Source organism: Solanum stenotomum, chromosome 8 (assembly GCF_019186545.1).
Source record: "Solanum stenotomum isolate F172 chromosome 8, ASM1918654v1, whole genome shotgun sequence".
In the NCBI taxonomy this organism is placed as follows: domain Eukaryota; kingdom Viridiplantae; phylum Streptophyta; class Magnoliopsida; order Solanales; family Solanaceae; genus Solanum; species Solanum stenotomum.
In genome coordinates, this window is record NC_064289.1 from 9,295,206 (window position 1) to 9,309,801 (window position 14,596).

A 14,596-nucleotide genomic window follows, 5' to 3' on the forward strand; every position below is an offset into this window, starting at 1 on the left:
CCCCCCACCCCACCCCCAAAAAAATTTAAGTTATGTTTTTAAAAAATATTTTCAATTTCAAAAATTATTTTCTACCCTAGTAAAAATAAAAGATATTTCTAAAAAAAAAAATCATTCATAAATCAAACACTAAAAATCATTTCCGAAAAATATTTTCTACTCACCAACCAAACATGAGAAAATAAGTCAAAAATCAACTTATTATCCAGGAAAACATTTTCTAGGAAAACATTTTCCATGGAAAACATTTTCCTTCATACCAAACACACCCATAGTATCAACTTATTTTAACCAATTATGACATCTAACATGTCTTATTTTTATGGGCGATTATGTATAACTATTTTTTCGGATGACTTGATTTTTAAAAATTCTTTTATATTGTCAATGTATAGAAGTTCAAATGTACTTATTTTTTTTTTATCTTTCAATTTGGACTATGAAGGGTTGTTTTTATACGTAGGCTTGGACAAATGGTAGGATACATTTACCATATCATAGAGTGTTGATGAGAGGAAATAAGACAAGGTACTCAGTTGCTTTGTTTTCAACACCTAAAGATGGATTTACGATAAAGGCACCAGAAGAGCTGGTAGATGAAGACCACCCTTTACACTTTAAGCCATATAATCATCTTGAGTTCCTTACTTTTAGCTACACGGAAGAAGGCTTGCAATGTGAATCACCTCGCTATTTGAAAGAACTAGAAAGAGCTAGAATTAGAAAGAGTTGTTTTTGGAAAGAATGAAAATCTGGACCTGCGCATTCGCAAGGTAGTAAAGCACAAGGGGGTAATAAGATTCCTACATGTGCTAAGTGTGGTAGGAACCACTCAGGGATGTGTCGTGATGGCTCCATTGGATGTTTCAAGTGTGGCCAGAATGATCATTTTATGCGAGAGTGTCCAAAGAACAAGCAAGGTAATGGTAATGGGGGCAATAGAGCCTAGTCTTCTTCAGTTGACCCACCATACAGAGCTGCACGTAGAGGAGCTACATCCGGTACTGGCGGAGGAACAAACAACCTTTATGCGATCACTAGTCGCCAAGAGCAAGAGAATTCTCTGGATGTTGTCACTGGTATGATCAAAGTCTTTAACTTTAATGGTTATGCTTTGCTAGATCCAGGAGCGAGTTTATCCTTTGTAACTCCATATGTTACGATAAATTTTAATGTTCTTTCTGTGCAACTTAGTGAGCCTTTTAGTGTTTCTACACCTGTTGGTGAGTCTATTCTAGCAGAGAGAGTCTATCGTGATTGTACCATTTTTCGTCAATCACAAGAGTACCATGGCTGACATAGTTGAGTTAGACATGGTAGATTTTGATGTCATTCTAGATATGGACTGGCTTCATGCATTTTATGCATCAATAGATGGTAGAACTCGAGTTATCAAGTTTCAGTTTCCAAATGAGCTAGTCTTAGAGTGGAAAATCAGTTCAGCAGTGCCAAAGGGTCGTTTTATTTCGTACCTTAAGGCAAGAAAATTGGTTTCCATGGGGTGTGTCTATTAGTTGGTTCGAGTTAATGACTCTAGTGTTGAGATACCTCCTATTTAGTTAGTTCCAGTAGTAAAAGAGTTTCCAGAAGTCTTTCCAGATGATCTTCTCGGAGTCCCTCCTGAGAGAGAAATAGACTTCGGTATAGATATTATTCTTGATACTCGTCCTATATCTATTCCTCCATATAGAATGGCACTAGCAGAGTTAAAAGAGTTGAATGAGCAGTTGAAAAATCTCCTATATAAGGGTTTTATTCGACCTAGTGTCTCACCTTGGGAAGCTCCGTTCTTGTTTGTGAGGAAGAATGATGGTTCCCTTAGGATGTGTATAGGTTACCGCCAGTTGGAAAAGGTCACCATCAATAATAAGAATCCTCGTCCAAGAATTAATGATCTTTTCTATCAGCTTCAGGGTGCTACCAGTTTCTGTAAGATAGACCTCAGATCTGGCTACCATCAGTTAAGATTAAGGGAATGTGATATTCCAAAGACAACTTTCAGAACCCATTATGGTCATTATGAGTTCCTGGTTATGTCCTTTGGTTTGACCAATATGCCTGCGACATTATGGACCTTATGAATAGAGTATTCAAACCTTATTTAGATAAGTTTGTTATCGTCTTCATTGATGACATACTAATTTATTCGAGGAATAAAGAAGATCATGTTAGTCATCTTAGAATAGTTCTCCAGACTCTATAAGATAGAAAGTTATATGCCAAGTTCTCTAAGTATGGGTTTTGGCTTGAGTCGGTGGCATTCTTAGTGTCTCACCTTGGGAAGCTCCGTTCTTGTTTGTGAGGAAGAAGGATGGTTCCCTTAGGATGTGTATAGATTACCGCCAGTTGGAAAAGGTCACCATCAATAATAAGTATCCTCGTCCAAGAATTAATGATCTTTTCTATCAGCTTCAGGGTGCTACCAGTTTCTGTAAGATAGACCTCAGATCTGGCTACCATCAGTTAAGACTAAGGGAATGTGATATTCCAAAGACAACTTTCAGAACCCATTATGGTCATTATGAGTTCCTGGTTATGTCCTTTGGTTTGACCAATATGCCTGCGACATTATGGACCTTATGATTAGAGTATTCAAACCTTATTTAGATATGTTTGTTATCGTTTTCATTGATGACATACTAATCTATTCGAGGAATGAAGAAGATCATGTTAGTTATCTTAGAATAGTTCTCCAGACTCTATAAGATAGAAAGTTATATGCCAAGTTCTCTAAGTATGGGTTTTGGCTTGAGTCGGTGGCATTCTTAGGCCACATTGTGTCTGGATAGGAATTAAAGTTGATACTCAGAAAATAGAGGTAGTGTAGAATTGGCCTAGGCCCACGTCTCCAACTGACATTAGGTGTTTCTTGGGTTTGGCTGGCTATTATAGAAGGTTCGTAGAGGGGTTCTCATCTACTTCATCCCCTTTGACAAAGTTGACTCAAAAGACAGTGAAGTTTCAATGGTCTGAAGCTTGTGAGAAAAGCTTTCAGGAATTGAAAAAGTGGTTGACTACTGCCCTAGTATTAATCTTACTAGAAGGTAAACAAGGCTTTGTTGTCTATTGTGATGCGTCTAGAGTTGGTTTAGGTTGTGTATTAATGCAGAATTACAAAGTTATAGCTTATTCCTTCAGACAGTTGAAGGTTCACGAGAGAAACTATCCAACCGATGACCTCGAGTTGGGTGCCGTAGTATTTGCTTTGAAAATATGACACCATTATCTTTATGGTGTTCATATGGGTGTGTTCACCGATCACAAGAGTCTTCATATATGTTTAGTCAGAAAGAACTTAATCTCAGACAAATAAGGTGGCAGAGTTACTGAAAGATTATGACATGAGTATTTTTTATCACCTAGGTAAGGCTAATGTTGTTGCTGATGCCTTGAGTAGATTGTTTATGGGTAGTACCACCCACTTTGAGGAATATAAGAAAGAGTTAGCAAAAGAGGTGCATAGACTTGCACGACTAAAAGTTCGACTAATGGATTCCATAGAAGGAGGAGTAGTGGTGCTGAATCATCATTAGTGTCAGAAGCAAAAGAGAAGCAAGACCAAGATCATTTATTGCTTGATATAAAGGCAAGTGTTCATAAGCAAAAAGTGATGGCGTTTGAACAAGGGGGAGATGGTGTTTTAAGGTATCAAGGTAGATTGTGTGATTGATTTCAAGGGTAATTGGGATGATCACCTACCTCTCATTGAGTCTGTTTACAACAATAGTTACCATTCTAGTATCCTGATGGCTCCTTACGAAGCTCTTTATGGGAGAAGATGCAGATCTTTTATCAGATGGTTTGAAGTTAGTGAAGCTGGGTTAGTAGGACCAGACTTAGTTCATCAAGCTATGGAGAAAATGAAAGTCATTCAAGAGAGGTTGAAAACGGCCTTGAGTCGTCAGAAATCCTACACTGATGTTAGGAGAAGAGAGTTAGAGTTCGAAGTAGATGATTGGGTTTACTTGAAATTTTCACCTATGAAGGGTGTTATGAGATTTGGTAAGAAGGGGAAACTTAGCCCTCGGTATATTAGTCCTAACCGGATATCAAAAAGGGTTGGAAATGTAGCTTATGAGTTAGAGCTACCACAAGAGATAACAACGGTTCATCCGGTAATTCACATTTTCATGATGAAGAAGTGCATGAGAGATCCTTCACTTATCATACCAATTTAAGATATTGGGATAAAAAATAGCTTATCTTATGAAGAGATTCCGGTTTAGATTTTAGATTGCCAAGTTCTCAAGTTGAGAACAAAGAGGTAGCATCAATCAAAGATTTTTGGAAGAACCAATTTGTTGAGGAAGCTATTTGGGAAGATATTAAAAAAAGATATCCACATCTCTTTGAATTCGGAGAAATTCCAGATCAAGATACTAATTCTCTTCTTAGTACTCTTTAATTTATAAGTTGGCATGTTGTATTTCCATTGCTTGTTGGGTGTACGAGTTGAATGTTAGATGTTACACCCTTACCTTAGTAAGAGTAATCTCATTCGAGGATGAATGTTCCCAAAAGGGAGATATTGTAACACCTCGCTATTTGAAAGTACTAGAAAGATCTAGAATTAGAAAGATTTGTTTTTGGAAAGAATGAAAATCTGAAAATTTATTAAGTTACGTTAAGTTTGGGTTTGTGGTCAANTAGATGTTAAGCCCTTACCTTAGTAAGAGTAATCTCATTCGAGGATGAATGTTCCCAAAAGTGAGATATTGTAACACCTCGCTATTTGAAAGTACTAGAAAGATCTAGAATTAGAAAGATTTGTTTTTGGAAAGAATGAAAATCTGAAAATTTATTAAGTTACGTTAAGTTTGGGTTTGTGGCCAACTTCAAACGACCATAACTCTTAGCTCAGGATGGTTTAGGTGTGCTTCTAGAAACCGTAGGAAATATGGTTGAATTATCTTTCCAACGCCGCTGAGTTTGCACGATTCCGAGTATGTATGAGTGAGATATTCCCTTTGGAAGTTTGGCTATTTGGATAAGGAAAGTCCAATCCGGATTTTAGAAAGGTATTTTGGTCTTTTCCATACCCAATTAGTTAATTACGTTTTTGGTAATTATTTTAAGGTCTAAACTGATTGAAATCAGTTGACGCTTTTGGGATTTGAGTTAGGGTTTTGAGAGAAGAGAAAAGAAGAGGAGAAAGGAGGAGAAGGAGCAAGAATCATCAAGATCTTCAAGAATCGCTTGTGGATTTCGTCGAGGGGTGATCCCTATGAGGTATGTGAGTTCACACAACATTAGGTTCGTTCACCCACGTGCCAAACATGTTTTATTCAATGTAATTTTGTCCTAAAAAGATTGAGAATTTGATGTTCTTGAGTTGTATTCTTGCATTGCTTTCGTTCTTGAATTTGGGATGAGATTGAGGAGTTCTTGAGAATTTAAGATCAATTATTAGAGTTTCTTTGAGTTAGATTCTTGTGCATATGTTGTCGGTACCTGAATCTAAAGAGATATGGAGAAAAAGAATCGAATCTAGGCGAATTGGGGCTAGAAAACGAAGAAGGAAAAAATTGGGCAAATCTGGGTACTAGGTCCGCGTCGCGGACCTATTCCTCGGGTTGAAAAAAATTGTCTTTACGGAGCGGAGCGGTCACGAACCGTTCTACCTCAAGATTTATTTCGCCACCAAACATTTAAATGCATCTTCAAATCGCGGACTTGCTTCCAAACAATGATTTCTTGATCATTTCTCATGTTTATCTATCTAAAAACACTCCTAAACATCATGAGGTCTTTCCAATCACAAATCACAATCCTTGAATCCATAATTCAATTCAAGGAAAGTTAAGATTCAAGTCAAGAGAAGTTAAGAGTCAAGTCAAAAGAAGTTCACAGAGTCTTCCAAAAGTCTTTTACAAATGATTTAAATTTGTTTTAAGACTTGAGTTTTGAGTTCAGTAAAGAGTAAAGTTGAAGTTCATTTCTTCAAAAGTATACTGGGACTATGTATTCCCAAAGAGTTTAAAATGTTTTCACATTTAAACAAGTAAGGAAATTTTGATTTCCAATGAGTCTTTGAGCTAGTTTTCAAAAAAGAGTAAATGCTTTCACAATTAAGCAAGAAAGGAAACTTTGATTTCCAAAGAACATTTGAGCTAGTTTTCATAAAAGAGTAAACGCTTTCACAATTAACCAAGAAGGGAAACTGAGATTTCTAAGAAAGCTTTTGAGTTAAGTTTTTAGTAATTATCTCAAACAATAGAAAGAAGTTATGTTTTTAAAACATAAAGAGCTAGTATATTTTGGAAGTAGTATTGAGTACCGATATGGGGGAGAGTTCAGAGAACTCTGAGCTGCCATAAACCATGTAGCCATTATGGGTAGAAAAGGGTCATACTTTTTAGATGATTCCTTAGTGCTTTTTAGCATAGACTAGTGGATCCACTTAGTAGTTCAGGTTCTATACCCCCAGCAAGGTATAGGACGGCTCTGGCAGCGTGAGGTAAAACGTTGTATCATCAGAATAGCTCTTAAGTGATGGTTGTCGATTAGAGAAACTCCCACAACAGTATTTTGTATTTATAGATATATATATCAGAAATATTTGTATTTTTATATACAAACAGAGTTCATATTGTATCTTTTCATACAAATAGAGTTATTATTGTATTTCTAAATACACAGAGTTGAAAACCATGTTTTAAAGCTTTTTTTTATACTACATTTTTATACACTGCTTTATATTGAAATTAGTTCGGTTCAGTTTAGTTGAGCCGGGAAAGTTCTTCAGTTTCTTTCAAGCTTATGTCTTGTTTTAGAATTCCCCTCGCATACTCGTACCATTCAATGTACTGATGTCATTTGGCCTGCATCTTATTATGATGTAGACACAGGTAACCAGGTTGAGCATCTAGTGCCTCGTTGATCCAGTTGAGCACTCAGAGTCAGTTGGTGAGCCTCTTAACTTTTCGGAGGATCCTTTCTATTGCTTTCAGTATTTTAGCGCATTAGGATGTAGTGGGTCCTGTACCGACGTCCATCTCAATTTTTTAGAGACTTCATAGACAGAGTTAGTTGATGTTAGTACATGAGTCTTTACTTCCCTTTTCAGTTAAGTTAAGACTTGAGTTGTCACTTTGACAGTGAATGTTATTTATTACATTCTAAGTTATTTTGAGCAGTTTAATTTACTTGTTTTAATAGTATTTATCTTGGGTAAAGTCTTTCGCTGAGTAAGTAAGCTAGGCCAAGGGTTCTCTTGGGGCCAACAATGGTTCTCAAGTGCCAGTCCCGCCCAAGGTGTAGGCTCGGAGGGTGACAAACTTGGTATCAGAGCACAAAGTTCAAAAGTCCTTGGGAGTGTATGAAGCCATCTCTGTAGAGTCCTAGTTATCGGTGTGAAGCGTGCCACATCTATAATTAGGAGGCTGCAACATTTAGGAAATTCCTTTACTTCTTTCACACTCATTTCGTGCGTTAGAGTTTTATCTCTAAAAAGTTTATTTCTAACTCATGCTTACGCGTAACTGATTATGAGTTGGATTGTTTGAGAGTGTTTTCACGGGGCTTTTATTTCCCCGTTAGCTAAGAGAAGCAAATAGATGGTTATTGATATAAGGAGCATGATGAGTTTATTCATTGTTGGGTTGACTTGTCTATCAAGTAAGGAAAGTAAGATAGTCATGCTAATAGGTTACATGGGCATAGCAATGCTGATGATCCATGTACAACAAGTTGAGGAGGACCAGCTGAAGGATAGAAAAATGTTTAAGACTAAGAGGGCTAAGACATCAGGGAATGAATCCGGGAAGCAAAGGAGTAATGTGAACCGGTCTTCTTTCCAACATAAGCTACTAGTGCACCTGAACAAAGGAACAAATGTGAGTACAATAGTTAGAATTCTCAGAACTTTAGAGCTAGACCTGCGCATTCGTAAGGTAGTAAGGCACAAGGAGGTACTAAGATTCCTTCATGTGCTAAGTGTGGTAGGAACCACTCAGGGATGTGTCGTGATGGATCCAGTGGATGTTTCAAGTGTGGCTAAAATGGTCATTTTATACGAGAGTGTCTCAAGAACAAACAAGGCAATGGTAATGGCGGCAATAGAGCCTAGTCTTCTTCAGTTGCTCCATCAGACATGGCTGCACGTAGAGGAGCTACATCCGGTACTGGCGGAGGAACAAATAGGCTTTATGCGATCACTAGTCGCCAAGAGCAAGAAAATTCTCTAGATGTTGTCACTGGTATGATCAAAGTCTTTAACTTTAATGGTTATGCTTTGCTAGATCCAGGAGCGAGTTTATCCTTTGTAACTTTGTATGTTGCGATGAATTTTAATGTTCTTCTTGAGCAACTTAGTGAGCCTTTCAGTGTTTCTACATATATTGGTGAGTCTATTCTAGCAGAGAGAATCTATCGTGATTGCCCCATTTTTCATCAATCACAAGAGTACCATGGCTGGCATAGTTGAGTTAGACATGGTAGATTTTGATGTCATTCTAGGTATGGACTGGCTTCATGCCTTTTATGCAGCAATAGATTGTAGAACTCAAGTTATCAAGTTTCAGTTTCCAAATGAGCCAGTCTTAGAGTGGAAAAGCCATTCAGTGGTGCCTAAGGGTCATTTTATTTCGTACCTTAAGGCAAGAAAGTTAGTTTCCAAGGGGTGTGTCTATCACTTGGTTCGAGTTAATGACTCTAGTGTTAAGATACCTCATATTCAGTTAGTTTCAGTAGTAAAAGAGTTTGCAGAAGTCTTTCCAGATGATCTTCTCGGAGTCCCTCATGAGAGAGAAATAGACTTTGGTATAGATATTATTCTTGATACTCGTCTTATCTCTATTCCACCATATAGAATGGCACCAGAAGAGTTAAAAGAGTTGAACTAACATTTGAAAGATCTCCTAGATAAGGGTTTTATTCGACCAAGTGTCTCACCTTAGGTCGCTCCGTTCTTGTTTGTGAGAAAGAAGGATGATTCTCTTAGGATGTGTATATATTACCGCCAGTTGAAAAAGGTTACCATCAATAATAAGTATCCTCTTCCGAGAATTAATAATCTTTTCGATCAACTTTAGGGTGCCACCTGTTTTTCTAAGATAGACATTAGATCTAGCTACTATCAGTTAAAAGTGAGGGAATGTGATCTTCCAAAGACAGCTTTCATAACCCGTTATGGTCATTATGAGTTCCTGGTTATGTCCTTTGGTTTGACCAATACGCATGCGATATTTATGGACCTTATGAATACAGTATTAAAACTATATTTAGATATGTTTGTTATCGTCTTCATTGATGACATACTAATTTATTCGAGGAATGAAGAAAATCATGCTATTCATCTTAGAATAGTTCTCCAGACTCTAAAAGATAGAGAGTTATATGCCAAGTTCTCTAAGTGTGAGCTTTGGCTTGAGTTTGTGGCATTCTTAGTCCACATTGTGTATGGAGAGGGAATTAAAGTTGATACTCAGAAAATAGAGGCAGTGCATAATTAGCCTAAGCCCACGTCTCTAACTGACATTAGGAGTTTCTTGGGTTTAGCTGGCTATTATAGAAGGTTCGTAGAGGGGTTCCCCTCTATTTCATCCCCTTTGACAAAGTTGACTCAGAAGACAGTGAAGTTTCAGTGGTCTGAAGCTTGTGAGAAAAACTTTCAGGAATTGAAAACGAGGTTGACTACTGCCCTAGTATTGACCTTACTAGAAGGTATGCAAGGCTTTGCTGTCTATTGTGATGTGTCTAGAGTTAGTCTAGGTTGTGTATTAATGCAAAATGGCAAAGTTATAGCTTATTCCTCTAGACAGTTGAAGGTTTATAGGAGTAACTACCCAATTCAAGACCTCGAGTTGGGTGCCGTAGTTTTTGATTTGAAAATATGGCACCATTATCTTTATGGTGTTCATATGGATGTTTTCATCGATCACAAAAGTCTTTAGTATATGTTTAGTCAGAAAGAACTTAATCTCAGACAAAGGAGGTGGTAGAGTTACTGAAAGATTATGACGTGAGTATTCTTTATCACCCAGGTGAGGCTAATGTTGTTGCTGATGCCTTGAGTAGATTGTCTATGGGTAGTACCACCCACTTTGAGGAAGATAAGAAAGAGTTAGCAAAAGAAGTACATAGACTTGCACGACTAGTAGTTGAACGAATGGATTACACAGAAGCAGGAGTAGTAATGTTGAATCATCATTAGTGTCAGAAGTAAAAGGGACGCAAGACCAAGCTCATTTATTGCTTACATTAAAGGCAAGTGTTCATAAGCAATAAGTGATGGCGTTTGAACAAGGGGATATGGTGTTTTAAGGTATCAAGGTAGATTGTGTGATTGATTTCAAGGGTAATTGGGATGATCACCTACCTCTCATTGAGTCTGCTTACAACAATAGTTACTATTCTAGCATCCAGATGGCTCCTTATGATGCTCTTTTTGAGAGAAGATGCAGATCACCTATCGTATGGTTTAAAGTTGGTGAAGCTGGGTTAATAGGACCATACTTAGTTCATCAAGCTATGGAGAAAATGAAAGTCATTCAAGAGAGGTTGAAAACGACATTGAATCGTCATAAATTCTACACTGATGTTAGGAGAAGGTAGTTAGAATTCGTAGTAGATGATTAAGTTTACTTGAAAGTTTCACCCATGAAGGGTGTTATGAGATTTGGTAAGAAGGGGAAACTTAGCCCCCGGTATATTAATCCTAACCGGATATCAAAAAAGGTTAGAAATGTAGCTTATGAGTTAAAGCTGCCACATGAGTTAGCAGTGGTTCATCCAGTAATTAACATTTCCATGTTGAAGAAGTGCATGTGAGATCCTTCACTTATCATACCAACTTAAGATATTGGGATCAATGATAGCTTATTCCGGTTCAGATTTTAGATCGCCAAGTTCGCAAGTTGAGAACAAAAGAGGTAGCATCAGTCAAAGTTCTTTGGAGGAACCAATTTGTTGAGGAAGCTACTTGGGAAGCAAATGAAGATATGAAAAAGAGATATCCACATCTCTTCCAATCCGGAGAAATTCTTGATCAAAGTACTAATTCTCTTCTTAGTAGTCTTTAATTTATAAGTTGGCATGTCGTATTTGCATTGCTTGTTGGGTGTTTGAGTTGAATGTTAGATGTTACACCCTTAGTTTAGTAAGAGTAATCTCATTCGAGGACGAATTTTCCCAAAGGGGAGATATTGTAACACCTCACTATTTGAAAGAACTAGAAAGAGCTAGAATTAGAAAGAGTTGTTTTTGGAAAGAATGAAAATCTGGAAATTTGTTAAGTTACTTTAAGTTTGGGTTTTTGGTCTACTTAAAATGACCATAAATCCTCGCTCGGGATGAGTTAGGTGTGATTCCAGATACCGTAGGAAAGATCGTTGAATTATATTTCTAACGCCGTCGAGTTTGCACGATTTCGAGTTTGTATGAGTGAGATAATCCCTTTGGAAATTTGGCTATTTGGATAAGGAAAGTCCTATCCAGATTTTAGAAGCGTATTTTGGTCTTTTCTATATCCAATTAGTTAATTACGTTTTTGGTAATTATTTTAAGGTCTAAACTGATTAAATTCAATTTATGCTTTTGGGATTTGAGTTAGGATTTTGAGAGAAGTGGAAAGAAGAGGAGAAGGAGCAAGAATCGTCAAGATCTTCAATAATCGCTTGTGGATTTCGTCAAGGGTGATCCGTACGAGGTATGTGAGTTCACACAACGTTGGGTTCATTCACCCACACGCCAAACATAATTTATTCAGTGTAATTTCGTCTTAAAAAGATTGAGAATTTGATGTTCTTGAGCTGTATTCTTAAATTGCTTTCGTTATTGAATTTGGAATGAGATTGAGGAGTTCTTGAGAGTTTAAGATCGATTGTTAAAGTTCCTTTGAGTTAGATTCTTGTGCATATGTTGTGGGTACCTAAATCTAAAGAGATATGAAAAAAATTGAATCTAGGCGAATTGGGGCTAGAAAATGAAGCAGGAAAAAGTTGGGATAATTTGGGTATCATGTCCACGACGCGGACCTGTTCCTTAGGATTGAAAAAAATTGTCTGAGCGGAGCGGTCACGGACCGTTCTGCCTCAAAATTTATTTCGCGACCAAATATTTAAATGCATCTCCGTGGTGCAAACTTGCTTCCATGCAGTGATTTCTTGATCATTTCTCATGTTTATCTAACTAAAAACACTCCTAAACATCATGAGATCTTTGCTATCACAAATTACAATCGTTGAATCCATAATTCAATTCAAGGAAAGTTAAGAGTCAAGTCAAGAAAAGTTAAGAGTCAAGTCAAGAAAAGTTCATAGAGTTTTCCAAAAGTCTTTTACAAATGATTTCACTTTGTTTTAAGACTTGAGTTTTGAGTTCAGTAAAGAATAAAGTTGAAGTTCATTTCTTCAAAGGTATATAGGGACTATGTATTCCGAAAGAGTTTAAAATGTTTTCACATTTAAACAAGTAAGGAAACTTTGATTTCCACAGTGCCTTTGAGCTAGTTTTCATAAAAGAGTAAATGCTTTCACAATTAAGCAAGAAAGGAAAATTTGATTTCCGAAGAGCCTTTGAGCTAGTTTTCTGAAAAGAGTAAATGCTTTCACAATTAAGCAAGAAGGGAAATTGAGTTTCCAAGATAGCCTTTGAGCTAAACTTTGAGGAATTATCTCAAACCACAGAAAAAAGTTATGTTTTTAAAACATAAAGAGCTAGTATATTTTGGGAGTAGTATTGAGCACCGATATGGGGGAGAGTTTAGAGAACTCTGAGCCGCCATAAACCATGTAGCCATTATGGGTAGAAAAGGGTCATACTTTTTAGATGATTCCTTAGTGATTTTTAGCATAGACTAGTGGATCCACTTAGTAGTTCAGGTTTTATACCCCCGGCAATGTATAGGATGGCCCTGACAGTGTGAGGAAAAATGCTGCATCATAACAATAGCTCTTAAGTGATGATTGTCGGTTCGAAAAACTACCACAACAATTTTTATATATATCAGAAATATGTGTATTTTCATATACCAACTGAGTACATATTGTATCATTGCATACATACAGAGTTATTATTGTATTTCTAAATACACAGAGTTGAAAGCTATGTTTTAAAACTTTTCTTATACTGCATTTTTATACACTGCTTTATATTGAAATCAGTTCAGTTCAGTTGAGTTGAGTCAGGTAAGTTCTTCTGTTCCTTTTAAGCTTATGTCTTGTTTTAGAATTCCCCTCACATACTCGTACATTCAATGTATTGACGCTATTTGGCCTGCATCTTATTATGATGCAGACACAGGTAACCAGGGTCAGCATCCAGCGCGTCGTTGATCCAGTTGAGCACTCTGAGTCAGTTGGTGAGCCTCCTAGCTTTTCGGAGGATCCTCTTTCTTTCTTTCAGTATTTTAGTTCATTAGGATGTCGTGGGTCTTGTACCGACGTCCATCTCGGTTGTTTAGAGGCTTCATAGACAGAGTTAGTTGATGTTAGTACATGAGTCTTTACTTTCCCTTTTCAATTAAGTTAAGACTTGAGTTGCCACTTTGGCAGTGAATGTTATTTATTACATCTTAAATTATTTTGAGCAGTTCAATTTACTTGTTTTGAAAGTATTTATCCGCTGAGTAAGTAAGCCAGGTCAAAGGTGTTAGTCCCCGAGCCTACACCCCGGACGTGGCTGGCACTCCAAAATCATTGCTGGCCCCAAGCGAACCCTTGGCCTGACTTACTTACTTAACGGAAGACTTAAACTTCAGAGATAACTTCAAACAAAGAACTTAGGACAAATCTTAGAATGTCTTTAAAAAAAGCATTCAAACTAGCCAAAATGGCTACTCAAGTCTCATACCAAAACATCTGAAATACAAAGCTGAAAGACTCATAACTAACTGTCTGACTATCTATGAAGCCTCTAAAATAACTGAGATGGATGTTGGGACAAACCCGACAATATCTTAATGAACTGATAATAAAACTAAAAGCAATAGGAAGGAGTCCTTCGGAATGCAAGAAGGCTCACCAACTGACTTTGGAGTGCTCAACTGGATCAACAAGGTGCTGGATGCTGATCCTGATTACCTGGTTCTGCATCATAATAAGATGTAGGCCAACTGGTATCAGTACATTGAATGTACGAGTTTGCGAGTTGGAATGTTAAACATAACATAGGCTTGAAAAGATTCTTAAGGAAACACTTACCTTGGCTCTTCTCAACTCATGAATAACTCAACTCATAATAAAGCAATAAAACACATGCAATATATGAAAAACTTTATAAAACAGTAAAAGCAACTTAGTTCGTTAAAGAAAATGCAATAACAAACTCAACTTTTTCTCATATACAAAGTAATATAGTTTCTGTGGGAGATTCTCTAACCGACGACCACCACTATGAGCCTAAGTAATGGTACAGTGTTTTACCTCACGCTGCCAAGGACCGTCCTATACCTTGCCGAGGGGTATAGAACCTAACTCACTAAGTGGACCACTAGTCTATGCTAAAAACATCTTAAGAAGTCATCTAAAAAGTATGATCCTTTACTACCCATGATGGATACATGGTTTATGGAGACTTGAGTTAATATGAACTCGCATCCCCATATCGGTGCTCAATACTACTCCCAAAATATACTTAGCTTATATGATTTTAAATA

The 14,596-nt window shown here is 37.1% G+C and overlaps 1 pseudogene; it reads left to right on the plus strand.

Annotated features, from left to right (window-relative positions):
* The window catches only part of LOC125873441 (probable 2-oxoglutarate-dependent dioxygenase AOP1), a 15,635-nt pseudogene extending 2,068 nt beyond the window's left edge, over nt 1–13,567 (plus strand).
* The last annotated feature ends 1,029 nt before the right edge of the window (nt 13,568–14,596 follow it).